Genomic DNA, 18,382 nt, shown 5'->3' on the forward strand with positions numbered 1-18,382 from the left:
AACTCAGTAAATGAGTAGTTAGTTGTAGGATGCAGTAAATCAGTATTTAGTTGTAGGTCTTATCAGGCTCTTATGAGCACAAGACAATATTAGAATTGCTCTTGCACGCTGAGAAGAAATGAAATAGGATTTTAATGAGCTAATAACTATACTGAATGACTTGGGGATACAGGTCCATTTTGATTCAAAAGTCATTTGCTGAAAGTCTGGATCTTGTAGCTTACCTACACCAGCATTTGTCATCACATGATAAATGTTGAAGTAGATACTTCATCACTCAAGATACATGTTTAAACAGAATCAAGTTTAAATACTTGATGCTTCAGATCTTCTAAGATGGGTAAATTCTAACCTGGATATGGCCATAAATGCTGAAATGCTAATGCTTCCTGTTCTCTTCCAATTAGGAATTATCCAATTATTCAGTATCCAATATATATGCTCAGTAGTGCTGCTGTTGATCACGTGGCTATTCTTTAAGAACTCACAACTGTTCTTCAGGATTTTACAACCTGTTTACATCTTGAGAGCTGCAGATTAGTATCTGAAGCTTCAGATATCCTTTCACTTGCATAGGACATAACCCTGCCACTGGGGAAGTGGTTTCAGTCTTGTTTTTTCACAGACCTTGTACTTCCTTCTCCCAGCAGATAGAAGTGCTTGTGTTGCTATGTTCTGATGCAGGCTAGGGTACTGATAGAGATTAAAACTACCGATGTGGAAAACAAGCTGCTTTACCCTAAATAGAGTTTTCTGTGTAGCTGTACAGATGCCTCCATTGACATTTGTACATGGCTGTACATGCCCAGCACATGGCAGGGCAGTGCACAAGGGTTTGGAGGAGGGCAGTTCTGGACGATAATGCTAGGTCCTAGTTTTTACAAAGCTACAGCCTTAGGATGTTGTGTTGACACAAGTACAGGTGGTGCTGCTTTGCAAAATAGGTCAGAGAACCAAAGTGACTTAGACTCTGCAGAAAGAGAAAGTCAGCTCACTGTTTTAATCTGTTTCACAGAACACTCCACAAGCAGTTGTGCTTCTGCAATCAAGACAGCAGACAGAATGGAGACAGGAAAAAATGTGTGAGCTGAAATGAACAACCCAGGGTAGGTGGAGATCTTAAACCTCTATTGCTGCAAAATACTTTGTATCATGCAATGATGGCTTTGTTAGTGTCATTCGTGATCTTCAAGGTTTGAGTTAATTTTTGGTTTCTGGAAATCTCATGTGTCTACCTTGATCTGAAAATGTTATGGATTTTTATATTGCTTATTTATGGAGAAAAATGTCCAAATTAGCACACAATAGCTTTCTGTGTGATAATCTTTGAAGTTGTTTGAAAGGAACAAATCTGTTCTCTTTTGGCTCTATGTAAGTATTTGTAAGTGCTGTTTATGAGCATCTCTACTCCCACTGAATATGCTGAGATTTGATTCTAGATGATAATTGGGCTCAAGTGCTTAAGATGTAAGAATAAAATACCTTATGCTTTGTGGTGCTCTAAACTAGCTTTTCTGTAATTTTCAGTTACAAGGCCAAACCTAGATGCTGTCCCTAATTCCGGCATTATGCTATGAACTATGCAGGTTTGTTGCACTCAACGCTGTTGCCAATTAGAGACTAGAACCTTCTGCCTTTTGTCAGAGAATGGGTAGGAAAGCTAAAGGAAAAGCTTATTTTTTGTTGTAAAGAGAATTTTGAGTGGTTTTTTATATTTGCTAGTTCTTAGGCCATAAGTTGTTATTTTATATTATTCATCACAGAATGACAATTAGATCTAAATCCTTGATCTCTTTAGGAAGAGCTCTGTGTTGTTTGGATTAGACATTTGCACACACATAAACACACTCAGCCCCCAAAGACAGGTGAGAATACTCTCTGAGAAGTACAGTGTGACATAAAAAAACTATTGCTACTTTACTGCCCTGTATGCATGGAAGGTAAGCATAGGCAGGGCTGGATTGGGGCACTATAGCACATAATACTGTGGTTGAGTGGGATGGTCCCTGAGCATCTAATCTTGGCTGGGCTTAGTAGAGGACGTCTTATCCATGTGAGGACTGTCTTGGCTTTTGGTAGACTCAGGTGTGCAGCAGCATAGAAGTGCTTGGGAGACTCTTCATCCAGTTCTGTCCTTCCCCCACATTATAACAATGTGCTGTATCATGAACTGTAGTAGCTGCTGTAGTCAATGGGAAAGCACCAATGCAAATGAAAAAGTGTCACTGTTTTTCAACTTTGAGAGCTAAAGGCTTCCAAGCTGAGAAGTGTTTGTCACTAAATGAAGCTTTGAATTGTATACTTGTTTTCTAAAAGCTTTTGCAACACAGTAGCAACTGTAAAGATCTGATGTAAAAGAAATATATCTTCTTGTGAAGACATAAGCATTATAGTGATTGTTTCTTCATGGGAACAGCTATAGCACAGGGGGCCATGCAGCTTCTGCAGCTGCGTGACCTGCTGGGATAGAGGTTTGTAAATGCTGTATTCTATCTGAGAGGTTCAGACAGTGCAATGTAATACATGTGCCATGAATAGCACATGCTAGTGATTTGGGGAATTGTCCCAGAGCTGTGTTGCTAACTCGGATGTGACCAATAAGTCCTATACGTTCCTGCTGTGCTACAGCTTTTGCAGGATGTCTGGCAGCTCTGCAGAGGCAACTCTCAGGGCTCTGACTAGGTTGTTTGATGGCTGGAAAAGTAGAACAAATGCTCTGCACTGATGGGACATAATAGCAGTGAGGGAGGGGAGAATGCTAATGTTCCTAAGGAAACCCACAGTGGCTTACACCAGTCTATGTTCTCTAGTTTGCTTTGCGAAGGCCTGCACTTCACACTCTAACCACTGCCATCTTCACACCTGAAAACTTGCAAAGCAGCTTCAATATTTTTTTCAGCTACACTGAGCTTGTTCCCCTCCAGTGTCGGCAATTCAGAACCTCTGAAAACGAAGCTGTTTGCTGAGGCGTTTGTATATCCAATTGTGTATCTGTGCTTAGGCTCTTGCATTGAAAATACTTGCCAAAAAATATTAATTAGTACTGGCAGTTTTGTGCTTGCTGCTCCGTGGTTTGTAATATTAGGTGTGGAAGTCTAATAGAGGATATTGGAAATATAACTTTAGTGTCTTTTGTTAATGTTTCTAAATAGTATTTCAGAGGTAGGCAGCCTGAAGGGTAGACTGCTTTCTTATGATTGCAGTGATTTAAGTAAACAAAGTCCAATTGACACTATAGACTGGCTTCGTTCCAAAAACCCCTGCTAAAGTCTGTCACATGCAGAGTATGTTAATTGGAGTTCCTGAATTTCCATTTACAAAAGGAACCCAATGACCTGGCTAGAACCATTATATGTTGTAGCAAAACTTAGAACTGTCATCTTATTGTGGCTGTAATTATCCAGTAACTTTTGAACAGCGAGTGGTACTGTTTTCCCAACAATAATATGTTTTCTTTTTCTTTCTGTAAAATGGCACTTATGCAGATTTCAGTGCTTGGAAGGCATGAACAATCTTAATTGAATTTAGATACCGTTCAGTAATTCCTGGAGTTTTATTTGGTTTTGAGTCGATTCATTGCTTTTTTTTTGTTTCAAACTAAGGATTTATGAGACACCTCTTTACATAACATCTGATGGATACACTTATATTTGTAGTGTACCCTGTGGAACAAGTGTACATGCCCTCCGAATAATTGTATTTCTGCTACTGCCGTGGAGAGGTTTGTTACTTTTAAATTGGAGGACATGTTTTCATCGAAGTTCTTAATTAACAGGCACTGTCTCTGAGCACTACTCCACAGCTCTGGCTGCAGAGACTTTGCAGAATGCCACCTCATTGCGATGTCAAGACCAGGGAACCAGGGTGCCACTTGTAGCCTGCTCAGAGTGAAAATTCCATGTAAATGCCAACGTGCAACACTTACCAGAATCCTCCTGCTGATACAATCTGGAGTACGGAGGCACAAGATGAATTGAAAATTAAGGAAAAAGACCTAATTTTGAATTTTGTTACATCGTATAAACTGAAATTAAACTCTTCATGGTCTTTGACAGTATTTTTTTGTTTCAATACGGTGCATGTTTCAATCAGAAAGAGTTGCCTTTTTTTTTTTTGCATGAAAGGCAGGGGGTCTAGGACATTTTAATAGCTTTCATATCCTACTCTGCAAATATGTTATTGCAGCAGAATAGTTTTTTTGCATGAGAATTGCTTAAGTGATTCAAAATGGATTGAAAAATATATTTCAAGTTTTAATTTTATGCACAAACATTAATGAGCAGTGCCCCTTAGAGACTTGCTGTCAGTTTAACATATTCACAATAATCTCAACACAGATGTTATTCCATCGAAATCCTTTTAGAGGGAAGAAACTAGTAATTTTTCCTTGGAGAATGTCAGACAATGTTATTGTTGAAATTACATTTTGATCCTGGAATGCTATGTAAAATACCATCACTAGGAAGAATAAGTAGCACATTGTTTCTGAGGTAAAATGCATGTGAAACTTCTCTGAGCCTCCTGTAAATTTTAAAACAAGTGAATATTTTGTTAGTCCCATCTAATTTTGCTTCCCTTGGGGGTGATTGTAGACAATGATGGATATCAGCATCTAATTGTATTCTACTTTAGGAGAGTATTTGTTATTAGTTCAAATTTGCAGCTATTTGCAACCATATTTGCAGCCATAACATGATGAAGTCACTGTCTCTTTCAGATACACTTCCCTGTGCATTCTCTCAACACATGCATTAAAATACTTTCAACGAAGTACATACTTACAGTAAGGTTGGTTTTCTTTTTTTTTTTTCCCCCCCTTCTTTTATTGTTGTAAAATACTGAAACTACTTTCTGTTTTGTGTTCTGTGATATGCCTGTGTTTGGTTTTTTTACTTGGTACACTCGTGTTGTACCTTACTTGCTTAGTCTTACCTGAGTACAGCTCTAACAATGAAGTTATTTCGATGCTGTAAAAAGTGATAAGGTTGTAAATGCATTGTAAATATTCTGTCGCTCAGTATTGGAGAAACTCTATTCCACTTAATCTTAACCAAGGTTGATTTTCATTGGAGAAGCTGTAACTAGTGCCCTATATAGACCCCAGCCATATTTAGGTAGTACATAGGTAATATTTAGGAAAGTGTTGGAGCAGCCTGGTCTAGAGGAGGGTGTCCATGCTCATGGCAGGAGGTTGGAACTGGGTGATCTGACAGGTCCCTTCCAACCAAACCATTCTGTGACATTGTGACTCAAAGCAATGGTTCTGCAATTTTCCAAGGTTCTAAGAAATCTTCTAGGATTGCATAAATACAAGGATAATACTTATAGTTGTTGATGATGGAGAACATAGTTAATCATCAGATCTATGTGAAGATCCTGGTTAGAATAAATCCTGTCAGATTTTTCAGATTTTTGGAGGAGGAGAGGGGTGAAAGGTGGGAATGCAGTTCACCCATTAAAACAAAGCAGGAGAATTACCAGTTCCAAAGAAGTGTTCCAGCCCCTTCTTGGAAAGAACTGCAGTTCCCACAGCCATTTTGTGGGAATTGTTGACAGAAATGAAGGCTGCAGTCGTGTAACACATTAAGCAAGATCTTGGTTTCAAGGCTAAAGTTTGTTTTATGAGCCTTGGTGCACAAAATGGCAGGTAATGATGACTTACTGAAACTTGAGGATAGTGCAGTGGCATATCCTTTCTGTTGCAAAAGCAGATATCTTTATGTGAAGTAGCTGTTCATTTCTCCGCTTTGCTGTTAAGAATGCTAAAGGGAAAATGATGATATGAAATAGCTGTAAAAATGCAAGAAACCACAAAAAAGTCAGATAAAATTTCCAAACACAATTGCTGAGTTGAAATAGAATATATATTATTGAAAGTTAAAACTGAATCAAAATCCAGTTCAAATGTAATTTATATAATCCTACTGCTAAATTTTTCAAACCACTAATGCATTTTTTTTTGTTTGTACTAGTAGATGTGAAGTTTTGACATGTATTCAAATATTAATAGAGACTTGTTCTAGATGGACAAATATAAAATTATTCTTTTGCATTTTTAAAGAACAAGGAACACAATAATTTACCTACTCTTGTAACAGATTGGTTTAAGCGTGTATTAATGACAGTAAAGGTACATAATACTTGCTCTAGGCTCACTTTATATAATGGTTGATAGATATGCCTCTTGGTCACATTTACTTCAGCTTTTGTTTATGTGATTTTTTTGTGTGATTGAACAGATGTGTACATCTTAAATGGGAATGAACAAAGTACAGGGAACTTCTGGGTATGTGCTAAATACTTCTACATAAATGTGATGATACTTCTCTTTAAATTTTTTTTTTTTTTTTTTTTTTTTTGGTCAATGAAGTCTATAAAAATTCCCAGAATTCCTTAAATTGTTTGTTTTAAGACAAGGAGATAGTTATTAAAAAAATCCAAAGAACCCCAAACCAAACAAGTAATAAGAAGTGGAAAATGGCAAACATTGGAATGTTTTTCTCTTTCTTAATGACCTCTCAGTAAATAATTTTCAAGCTATCAACAAAGCATGCTTATAATTACTGATGTTATTTAAACCAGAAGCAATTAGGAAACTGTAATTGGAAAGTAAATCACCAACTGGATGTATACTCAGCATTTCCAGTAGAAAAGTATTAAAATAATATCTTGGTATTCAGAAGAATCTGAAGACTGTTGATAATAATGTTTTTCCAGTACATGTCTATAGATTATGAATACAATTAATATATTGCAAGCATGAGGAAAGCTCAGTTATTTCTAGGAGCATTTTATACTGTTTTTTTATTAACAACTACAATAGCCGTATTTTGTACTGGCTGTATTTCTTTCTTACTAGCCCACTCTGATAGCTATGGAGTTACATTGAGGTAACAGCCAAGCAAGAAGACATTTATTGCAGTGAAGTTGATTCTGTGTTCAAGCAGTGAAATGTGTGCAGTGTTTAAGTTAGAATGACACACTGTATTTACTGAGCTGCTGGCTGAGAATGGTGAAGGCTTGGGATTCTGGATCTGTTCATGCATTGTGGTAAAGTAAGCATCTATGCAGAGTGCTTCATTCTTTGTGGAATTTATTAAAAATGGAGTTAGCTAGTGATGTTGTCTGAAGGACAGAGGTTTGGGTATGCCCAGAACTGTGCTAAGACATCTTGATTTCTGGGCAGGATATAAAATTGCTTCCCTGCTGTGAAAGGTGTGTGCAGACAGGAAGGGTCTAGTTTTGACATTAGGCTGCAGTGGGTCCATTTCTCATGTTGATACATGCTCATTTGCCATTTAGCAAACACTTAATCTATCCTTTTTTCATTTTTTGTGAATGTAGTAGTTCTATACACTGACTTAATCTAAATTTACCTCAAAAAAATGCACCTCATGATAGGAACTAAAAATCCCATAGATGTGGTAGGCTACTAGAGAGTAATTTCTCTATCAAGAAGTCATTGAGGTTATTTTAATTTATGAAATTAAAACACTTGCTCTAGCCCTTAAATCTATAAAGCATTTTTTTAAATTACCATAATTTTCAGTGTTTTGACAACATAAATTTGGGTAGCCAGTCTTTTGCTATGTTTTTATTTTACACACATATGAAGCCCCACATGGAAAGTTCAAACATAATCACCCGCAGCATGTAAATTTCTATAGTCCCTAACAAGGGAATATTTATCCTGGGGAGAATACCTATATGAGACCTTCATACTGCCTGAGTTCAGCTTGATTTATGTATGACTAAACAGCCTTCTGGCCTTGAGCTAACCTTTGCAGGCAGCGCAAGACAAAATCTAATGCTATATATTGCCGTCTGTGGAACTGCCTGTGATAGGAGATGTTTCAACCTATGGAATTAAAATGCTGTAGTCCGTTGGCTAAATTTTAAATGTAACCTCCAGAGGGCCTCTGAACTACTAAAAAGAAGCCATGGAACCAATTGAATCAGCTTGTGTAATACAGGAGTAGGAGTTGCCTGTATCCTGCTGCTGTATTACATTGTCTGTCTTTACTGCTTCCTCATCAGATTCTGAGCCAGAGTGTAGCTTCAAGAAGCCAAGCTGGTATCTGGTTTGGTTTAGTACATCTTAACCACTTCTGTTGGGCTGATGGAATTTTTATTACCTTACATAAATTTAAATTTCACAACATACACACTTACAGTGCTTCTTCATTTATCCACTAATAAAACTACCGAACCCTTCTTTTGGTCTGGAAGCAGGGCATAGTTTGAGCAGCTTTCTTTTGAAAATAGGTAAATCATTATGGGGAAAAGCTGTCAAGTATAGCAGGCTCAGTTTAAACTCCCAAAAGAAAGCACTGGAAACAATTATATTTAAATTCCCTCGGAAAAGGGTCAGTTGTCACTGTGCTGTGAGATCTTCCAAGAGAGAAGTCTTATGCTGAGAAGGCAGTAAATTTTTGTACTGTTTTGAACTCAGATACTGAAAGGTGATTTCCTCTGTGCCTAAGGAAAATGTTTTCCTTCTCATGCTAAAAACGTCCAAGCCCTTTTCTCACAGCTAGCCACAACTTGGCTCTGCAAGGTCAGATCCCCGAAATCTTCTGTTTTCCCCTCTAACCACTACAGCTATGTCTAAATCTCTCTGCTACTAAGCTTGAAGGGATCCTACTGCTTCTAATATATGGGTAGATACTCATATTAAGGAGATACATGCTCACAGAAATAATGACTTCTTCACTATGTACTTTTAAGCCTTATTGTCTAGAAAAACTGTAGTCTTGTGGGAAGAGGTTTCCTCCAAAATCATGATGATTTTATTTATCATTACTCAAAGAAATGAAAAGGCCCTTTCTGGCTATGTGAAATGGCCATGTACATCTCAAAAAAATGCTATTGTGCTTCTGCATTGTGCAAAGTCAAGGGTGATTTTAGCAATTATTGTTAGCTGAGAGAAACTATAGACTGGTCTATGATCATTTTTGGAATGATGTGCTGTGAAAGACTCTTAAAGAAAAAAAGTAAAAATGTTCTCAATATTAATGTCTGGAAGGCTCTTAGGGTAAGCCCCTGTCTGGAGAATGAAATTCTGTTTCGCAACAGAATACAAAGCCCTGTCTGGAGAATGAAATTCTGTTCCCCTGTAGAACACAGAAAGAAATGCATTCAGCAGCAATCTGTTTTTTAACAGTAGCTGTGGGAGGTCATGGGATCTAAAATATTTACACTGTCCTACTTACAATATAGGATGAACTTAGACATATTTAGTTGCATTCAAAAGGCTAAATATTTAGACATATGCTCTATAGGTAATGTTGCCACAGTGAAGAATGGTTGTACAGTGACTGTAGTAGAAAAAATAATGCATAAATCAATTTAGTATTGATCTTGGGAAAATACAGGATATTGGTATTGAATTTGGGATTTTGCTGCTTTTGTTTATCCTGAAAGTAAAAGGTATTTTTTTTTTCTTCACAAGTTTGGAAAAAGGTTGTTATCAATTACTTTGTTTAAGGTTTGGCAGCTTTCTTTGATCAGATGTGCTGCTCCTTATGTAAACTGCGCCTTTAAACATGCGCTGAACAAGTTCTTTCCTGTAAGGAAAATAAGTGTTTAACTAGGTGCTGTAACAAGATATATGCAATAAAAAGGCAAATGATGAAGCGTCTTAATGTAGCTATGAACTTTGGTTTAATAGAGTATAGATTCATAGAATGATTTGGGTTGGAATTAAGTGATCTTTTAAGGATACTTCCTAAGACAAGGTTGCTGCAAGTGCACACTGCTGGGTCATGTTGAGCTTCCTATTAACCAACGCCCCAAGTCCTTCTCCTCGGGGCTTCTCTTAATCCATTCTCCACCCAGCCTGTATTTGTGCGGGATTGCTCCAACACGGGTGCAGGACCTTCCACTTGGCCTAGTTGAATTTCATGAGGTTCCCACCTCTCAAGCCTGTCAAGGTCCCTCTGGATCCCATCCCTTCCCTCCAACGTGTCGAGTGCCCCACACAGCTTGGCATTGTCAGCAAACTTGCTGAGGGTGCACTCAATCCCACTGTCCATGTCTTTGACTAACCCACGTTCTGATGTATGATTTAACACACATGTATCCCAATTCAATGAAAGCCTTTTTCAGTAGCATGTTAAATAGTATCCATTCATGCAGGCTTTCACATTAAAGTAATTATGGGGGAGGGGAGAATCATAAGAAGAGAAAGAAAGTTTACTCTTCCTCTTTATAGTGAAAACAAATGTGTTTTTTCTCCAGAATCTGCCAAGCCTGTGTGTTAATGATTTAACAGATGGAGTTGGCACATGTGAACCTGGAAGATGCATCTGTCTGATTTTTCCAGTCTGAGGATTTTTTAACTGCATTAATGGCACAGACAATGGTAAAATATCACCTCCCCAGGCTGCTTTGCTCTCCTAACACATAATGTCTTTTAAGGGGAAAAAAAAAAAAAAGTGATAGGAGACTGGGGTGAGGAAAAGGCCAGAGAAATGAGGATTTGAAAAGTTTGATATTTTCTGTCTTCACTGCATTAGGCTTTTCAGTCTTTCACTTTGAATTTCATGTGTGTATGGTGTGGAAACAGAAATTCTACCCAGGCAGCATTATATGTGATCTCAGAGTTCTGTTCATTAATTGCTTTGAAGAACAGCATTTAAATAAGGAAACCGATGACCACTAGTGTTTTGTCCTTTTGTAATTTAAATGACTGAGTGTTGCGTTTCCAGTTTGATAATTTTACTTTTTTTGTTAGCTCTTGTAGAGTTCTGCTCATGTGTAATTTCAGGTTTAGCAATCTCATTTAGCCACTTTTACTGTTCATTTAAGCAGGCATGCAGATGCTTAACTGTTTTAACTGCTTGGAATAAGGGCCTTCATTTGAATTTCTTTATTTTGGAGTGGAATCCTTAGCACTCACCTGGACTTTCTACTGAAACCTATGATACGTCTACCTGTGTAAAGGTCCTCAAGTCTGTTGGTTAAATGCCTCAGTAGTGCACAGGAGTGGACTAATTTACAGGCTCATTTTACTTCTGCTTCTATCTGCTTCTGTAGATATCTCTATAAGAAAGTCCCTCTTCTAAGGGAAGTATTGTCCAAGGGCCAGATCAGTACTTACTCATGTAAGCTATCCAGCAGGTTGCAGTAACGCTACAGGTGAGTGCTTGCTAGGATATGGAAGGGCTCCTCCTGTTTCTAAACAAAACTGTTGTGATAAAATGAAATTAATCTGCAGTGGGCTGTGACCTGTCCAGTGCTTCTTTTAACAGCACCATGCTTGTTGTTGCTGTTAAGCATTTCAACTTTACCTTACTACTGCTGAGGAAGAAGATCTAAGGATTGGTAATGAAATAGCATGGATTTTGTGTGACATAGTGAAAAATTTTGAAATTACAATGAAAAGGGCAGAAAAACTATTGTGCTTCCTGGTAAAATATGAACTCTGATCACATGAGGGAGGTGAAACCTTATGGCTCTATACCTGCCTTGTCTGCCCTCTTCCATCTTCTTTATCTCTGTAGTACTCTTGTCTTGATGCCACAGACCTGTTTTGAGACTGTTACATTATTCGGAAGTACTTTTAAGTAAACTTATTCATTGAGACACACACAGTTATAAGAAAATACTTGAGCCAGTGCAGGATCAAGCACACTTATTTCAGTAGTCTTATCCCGATTCATGTAGATACAAACAAAATAAATCTCTTAATTTTTAGTGACTCAGAGAAGAGTGCTGAGAAACTTTTTCCTTCAGAAAGCACTCAAGTCCCGGAAAGAACGTGCTGATTTTCTGTAAACCTAGGTTGCTGAAAACATCATTGCATTAACCATAGCAAATATCATTAGAACTCTTTGTTTTCTTAATGCCCTTTTGTATTTTAGCAAATGGCTGTAATAATTTTATGCACAGTTTTAAGGTTTGATTAATCAGTTCATTGTGTTCTTTCTTCAGAAGAAAATGTGTTACTGATATCTCTTGATATGAATGGCATATGGGTTCTAGCTGAAATGATAGAACGTCCTTTAATTTTGCAAAACAAAAATATGCTTGGCACTCTGTTCTTTGCTACTACTCCAGCCAAATTTCATTTGCAAGAGTGATGTGGCTTTTTTGTCATTGACTATGGTGACAGTACTTCATCTGGATGGGGTTCTTCATGCTCGTGAGGTGCGGCCCACAGGGTACTAGCAGTAATAAGAAAGGTGACATTTCGTTTGCACTGCTCTCTTCTGCCAAAGTTTTTAATGTTGCAGCTCAAGTCAGCCAACAGGTAGGAAAGGATGCAAATATCTGAAAACATGAAAATACCCTCAACTGAATGAGTTCTTTCCTTCCTTTCTGTGTTTTTCTTGCAAGTTTTCTGGTAGGTATTTTTCTTTTAATAACTGTGTGGGTTTGTTTTTGTGGTTTTTTTTGTTGTTTTGTTTTTTTTTTTTTGTTGGTTTTTTTTTTTTTGTGTGTGGTTTTCTCTTGTGTTTGGGGGTTTTATTTCTTTTTTTTCTTTTTCTTTTTTTTTTTTTTTTTTTTTTAAGATTATCTTATAAAACACTTTAAAATCCGTTCTAAGGGAGATCGCCTTGAAATGCAGTAATGGAAATTACATACTCTCTAGGATTCAAGCCAGTTAATAAACTGGATGATTCCAAAGCACTTACACATGCTTTACCATATGTGAGAAGACATGCACTAAGACCATCAATTTAAAACTAAAACCTTTTCTCAACACATTGAACCCTATTATGAAGGAACAGGGTACTCTCGGGTTTGTATCATGCTAACTGTATTCTTTGTGTGCTTATCACAGCACTATTAACTATGGGTGAACATTTTAGGTACCTCTTGAATGGCATGTACATTATACCTCTCCAACAAATTCCAACTTGCAAGTGCATTGCAAGTTCAGGAATTTTTGTTAACTTTTGATTCCTCATTCCTTTTTTTTTTTTTCCTGAACAGCGCTAGGTAGCAATTGACACTGGCAGTAGGAAGAGTCAAAATGTGCCTCTTCTGTAAAGGCAATGTGCACCCAAAATCTATCCCCTACCAAGCTAGCTGTGACCAACTCTGGTTACAGTAACAGTTGCAGTGCTGATTACTTCACAGGCCTGTCTTCATAGGCACTTGGCATTTTGATTTCCTCTATTTTTGATGAAACTTTTGGTGAACGACTTCCAAATAAATGTTATGGAATAAGACATTACAGAACTTGGAATTTTTCTGTTGATTAAGTCTATCATTCATGGAAATCAACCAGACTTTCTGTTGATAAATTAGTATCTTCTGCATCTTGTAGTGTAGATCAACTGTAGCTTTCTGCTGTGTAGCTGAGATGAATTCCATCCTTCAGAGAAAAGAATTTCTCCATTATTGAGGGATATTCAAATTTAAAAATACGAACCACATCATGCAAGCAAAGTATGGAATGCACACATTTGATGTCTAGTCTAAGAAAGATGGAGTCAAAAACTGCATCGAATACAGGTGTCTGCCACCTAACTCTAAGTTGTCTTGTTTAGAACCTACAAGCATGACATATGAATGCCTGCAAGCTGTTGTGCTCAATGCTGTTAATTCCTAGAAAATGAAAGCTAACATTGAACGTACCATAAAACGTAGAAATCATGAGAGTATTTTTATACTGGCAATAGTGATTATTGGAGTTCTGACCATCAGAACTTCTTTGCATGGTTTTTAACTCTACCTGTGTCCCGTACAAGGAGAGGCTGCATTGCAATAGTAGGAAACTGCTGAGAGATTGTGATTCTGTGTCAGTGTATGTGTGCATATGTCGGTGGTGGTTGTTGAGAAACTGTTTGTACTCAAGCATGGATTTAGATATATTTTTTTGTTGTAATCTGTTTATTAATTTTTTCCAAGGAATAGAACAGTTTGTGCAGAAAAAGAAAAGGTCAGTGAGCAAACATAACGACCAGTTTCCGCGGTCCTAGAAACCTCCAGTTACTTAACAAACCCATTGGAATGATGACTTGGCAAAACTGAGTTTAAAGTGAATAAGATTATGCCTCATATATAGCCCACACTTACAGGATTCTTCTGTAAATAGCTTAATCTAGCTTTAAAGTAATCCATGATTCACGAACTAAAATATAAGAAGTAATCTTTAAAAAAAACCCGAAACTTAAACCAGGAAAGATCGAGGGAAAAATCCCGTTTCAAATTTATGATAGAATTAGGCTCAATGTAGTCTCTCAGACAGCAATTACTCTCTGTAATCTGAAAAGAAAAGAACATGTCTAGAGAGAAGAGTGTTCTCTATTTGACATTGAAGTTTTATCTGGGCATAATGACTAGATTATTTGGAGGGCTTATGCTGTGTTCAGAGTGGCTGTCTGCAGTGTGAAGTTGAGCATGCTGTAGGCAGGGAAATCATGCTGAACAGGGCCTTAACTTCTATTTTTCTGTCACAGGAAATGAGGATTTCTTTTAAACAGCATGGTAGTTATAGTCTAAAATTGTTTGTGATAGCTTTGAGAGTTGACACCAACAACAAGTGCAAGATAAACTTAGTTTGCATCAATATTTGTAAAAGTATATTAAAACACAGGTACTATGACTGGAAATGCCCTATGACAGCTTACGTAAGATGCTAGTGGAAGAATAAAGAGGGCCAGACTGACTCAATCTTTGAAGAAATCTTTCATCACTAATATGAATAAGATTTGTCTTGCGCTGTAATCAAGAAATGAAGAGTGTCAGCTAATAGAAGCTTTTAGTAATAAAGTGTAATTGATTTAAGAGAAATGAACAACTCTTTCATCATGGCAATGTTGGTTGCCATCTCTGTAGCGCTAAACACTCTTAAGAGAAGACAAATACTCTCTGCAGCACAAAGTGTGGCTGAGTGCCTTCAAGGAGTAGAAAGTGCTAAATGACTTTTCATCACTTGAATCACTTGACTGGGTAGAAACATTTTTAATGAAGGTCATATGACTAGAAAATTATCATAGATGATAGTGTAAATGGCACATTCTTGACACTTACATGCTCCTGATTAGGGTCTTTTCCAAAGCATTCTTTGCAACCAGTGTATTTTTCTTTGGAAGAGAATACTTGAGCACAGTAATAGAATCCTAATGTACTATGTGGTGTCAGATGGTGGAGACCGGTGATTCTTTAAAGTGGTGGTTGGTATAAAAAATAAGAATTTAAAGACTTTATATTGACTGTTTTTGTAATTTTGTTTGAATGCCTTTAATGCTGTTCCCACTGTATAAAATAAATCACTTGTATAATTACTAGTGCTTATAAAGGCTGGTTGTGGCCTTTAGAAACTGGGCCAGAGAAAATAGAGTCAGTTTGACTGGACACTGCTGTTTGAAAATGTAGTGTCTTTGGATTTCCTTGTGAAGCAGTAAGGAACTGTAATCCAGTTACATCTAGACTTTACACATAGGTTGCTTATTCCTATAATGACAATAATTATCCCTTACAATGGCAATAAGAAGCCTCCCTGCTGATTCTTCTGTGGGCATGAATTGATTGGTTCTCTGGTCCTCATTTAAAACAAAAAATATGGGGTGGGGGGAGGCAAGTAGCTCAGTTAAGAGATTAAGCTTTCGTAAGATGCTGGGATGATGCCATATAGTAAATTTTAGGCAGATAACCTATTGAAGACAGGCTTGGAAGAAGAGTAGAGCTTAGAGGTTTGGCTTGACATCTGAGTTGCTTGGTGTAATGCTATAGGGAGCAAGTGATTGTTTACAAGGGTATTGTGGACTGAAGAAATAAAACTGGCGTTGGTCAGTATTGTCAATTTCTGAATTTGTGGCCAGTTCTGTGGTACATATGTACCTGTATACTTTATGATCTACTATTTTCTGATATTCTGAGGACTCTGCTTACATTCGCAATAGCTCAGTTCACAAGACTACCTTTACATACACTTTAAGACTCCTTATTCTGTAATTTAAGGGTTGCTTTGTTGTTCCTTTTCCAATTGGTGCAATGAAAGCAGTCTGCAGAGACATCAATATTAAACATCAGAAGGCGGTTTTCTCAGTAGAGCATGCATCTGATGAGCCATGTGAGAAAGTTGCAGGGAAATAGGTCTATGCTGGCATTAAAAAATAAAAACAGCCGGCCTTGTTTGAACAGAGACAAATGAAACATTTGCATCCTTGGTAATTTGGATGCTGGCAGAGAAGCCTTGTTTGTCAGTCCTTTGACTTCAGAGAGTGTCGTATAATTTTCACTCACAAGAATATGTACCAAAGAAAAAGGAAGGCAAAGTATGTTTATTATTTCTTTACAAGTTCAGCAGGAAGCCAGAGATTTGTTATTCAGACACATCGCATTGTTATGCTACACAATGCAATACCATAAAGTGTGATAGGTCTTGAAAAATGCAAATGTCTCTGTGGGACAATCAGTCTCCGGGTATTCATCTATCAGTTTGTATCGTGCCTTTCCAAGTCAAATCAGAGCAGGAGAAATTCCAACATCTGTGATGCATGCTCTTACTTTTTAGAAATCAAATATAAACGTAAACAGTAGGAGTCCTGTTCCTAAGATGAAATATATAAGCCTTGTCATAGTGTCATTAATATTTTGTGTTTCTCAGCACATGCTGACTGGTGCTCTGTGATGCTTGGGATTTGGGCTTTAGAGGAACTTGTGCAAATGTTGCCTTAAGTTTCTGTATTATGTAAATTAATTCCTTTTGCATCAATATTTTTTCACCGAATTTTACTATTATTTGTCGTTTCCAATGGACTCAGGCTGAAAGTAAAATGCAACTGGAGAAGTTAAGTTTCCATCCGATTCTGCATGAAAAGCATGTGTACACATGAAAGGCATGTGTACACTCAGCACAAAACTGCAAGGCCTTGAAATTCACCTAAGTAGGCCCAAGTCACATACTTACACAAAGCTCTCTAGAATTTAGTGAAGTCTTTACTCTGAGTTTGTCACCTAACTTGGAAGTTTAATTACACTCATGAAACTGCTGAGGTTATTATAATTCACCATATCTCCTTAGCTGCAGGTGAGGCAAGGGAAGACAGCAGAAAGAGTCGCGGTTAAGGAGACTTTTACTTAATATGCTAAGAGATATTCCTGTGTTTCTCCCATGACAGCTTGTCTGCCAGTTTACATTCCTGAGCTTCAAATATCACTCCAAGCTAGACATTTCTTGAAACCTGACCCATTTATTCCATTCCTACTCATCACATTTTGGTGAGAAGGCTAGGTTCACAGCTAAGTGTAGACTGCACAGGAATAAGCTAGAGGAAAACATAACAGTCATGAATTTTCACTGGAGTGGGGGGGAAGCTGCCCTGCAAACTGGAAATTTTCTGATCGAGTACAATTTGTTCAAATCTCAGGGAGCTGCGAATAATCAGCATGAGAAGAATGTGAGAGAAAACAGTAGGAACAAAATTCTCACTTTTATGCTATCTGCTCTGTGGTGCTGGAATGAAGCAGAGAGTTCTTAATGCAAATTAAAATCAGGTCCTAAAACCATACTGAGTTTTAAAACTAATTTTCTTTTGCCCCTGGTCTTGCTGATGCTGCTTTCTATTTCATTGTTAAATCTGAGCTGTTGTATATATGCAGTCTTCATGAATAAATGTAAGCTCCTTTCCTATGAAAAAAAATCCTGTGTTGTCTGCACTCTGGACTTTTCACAAGCATTTTAAAACTAATTTTTACTGATGTAGTAATGTTTGGGAACCCCTAGCAGTGGATTAAGATTGTATTGTCCTAGATGCCTCATGAACACAAATGCCAGCTCTTGTTCTTAGTAATTTACTTTGGCCATAGGCACAATTGACTGATTATTTTTGGCTATATTCTGTGGAACACACAGAATTTCAGCACATTAAGTGTAACATTATAGAAAACTGACTGTGCCAGTTTCTGGATTCAAACTTGGTTAGAAGTTGTGGTATGGACAAGTCTCAACTATATTTTTATACTTTAATATCAAGGTGATATGAACATACTGTGGTGATGTCACTATTACATTACACTTTTTGTATACTTGAGGTTTTGCTCATATCTTAACCTCCTGCATTCATGTAGTAGTAGTTTCAGTTTACCTTTTAAATTATGTTTCTAGCCTTTATGGCTATTGAGAAGCTGGAAATTGAGTAAAATAAACATAACATAGTTTTATTTAAACGTTTTAATAAAACCTGATCATCTTAAGCATCATGAGACCTTCTGAATACATGAAAAAGCTTATTGAAATCTCACTGTTTTGTGTAAGAAGGTCATTAGATTCAAAAAGAGCTTGTTGAATGAAATTAATCCTGGAGCAGACATCCTGTGGAATGTATCAGTATGTGTGCTTGAAGGAGCATGTAAATGGAGGGGAGGCTCTGTTTAGCTAGCTGCCTCCACATGGGCAGGTTTTACCTAGTCTGTGTTAGCCCAG

Source organism: Strigops habroptila, chromosome 13, assembly GCF_004027225.2.
Source record: "Strigops habroptila isolate Jane chromosome 13, bStrHab1.2.pri, whole genome shotgun sequence".
Taxonomy (NCBI): Eukaryota; Metazoa; Chordata; class Aves; order Psittaciformes; family Psittacidae; genus Strigops; species Strigops habroptila.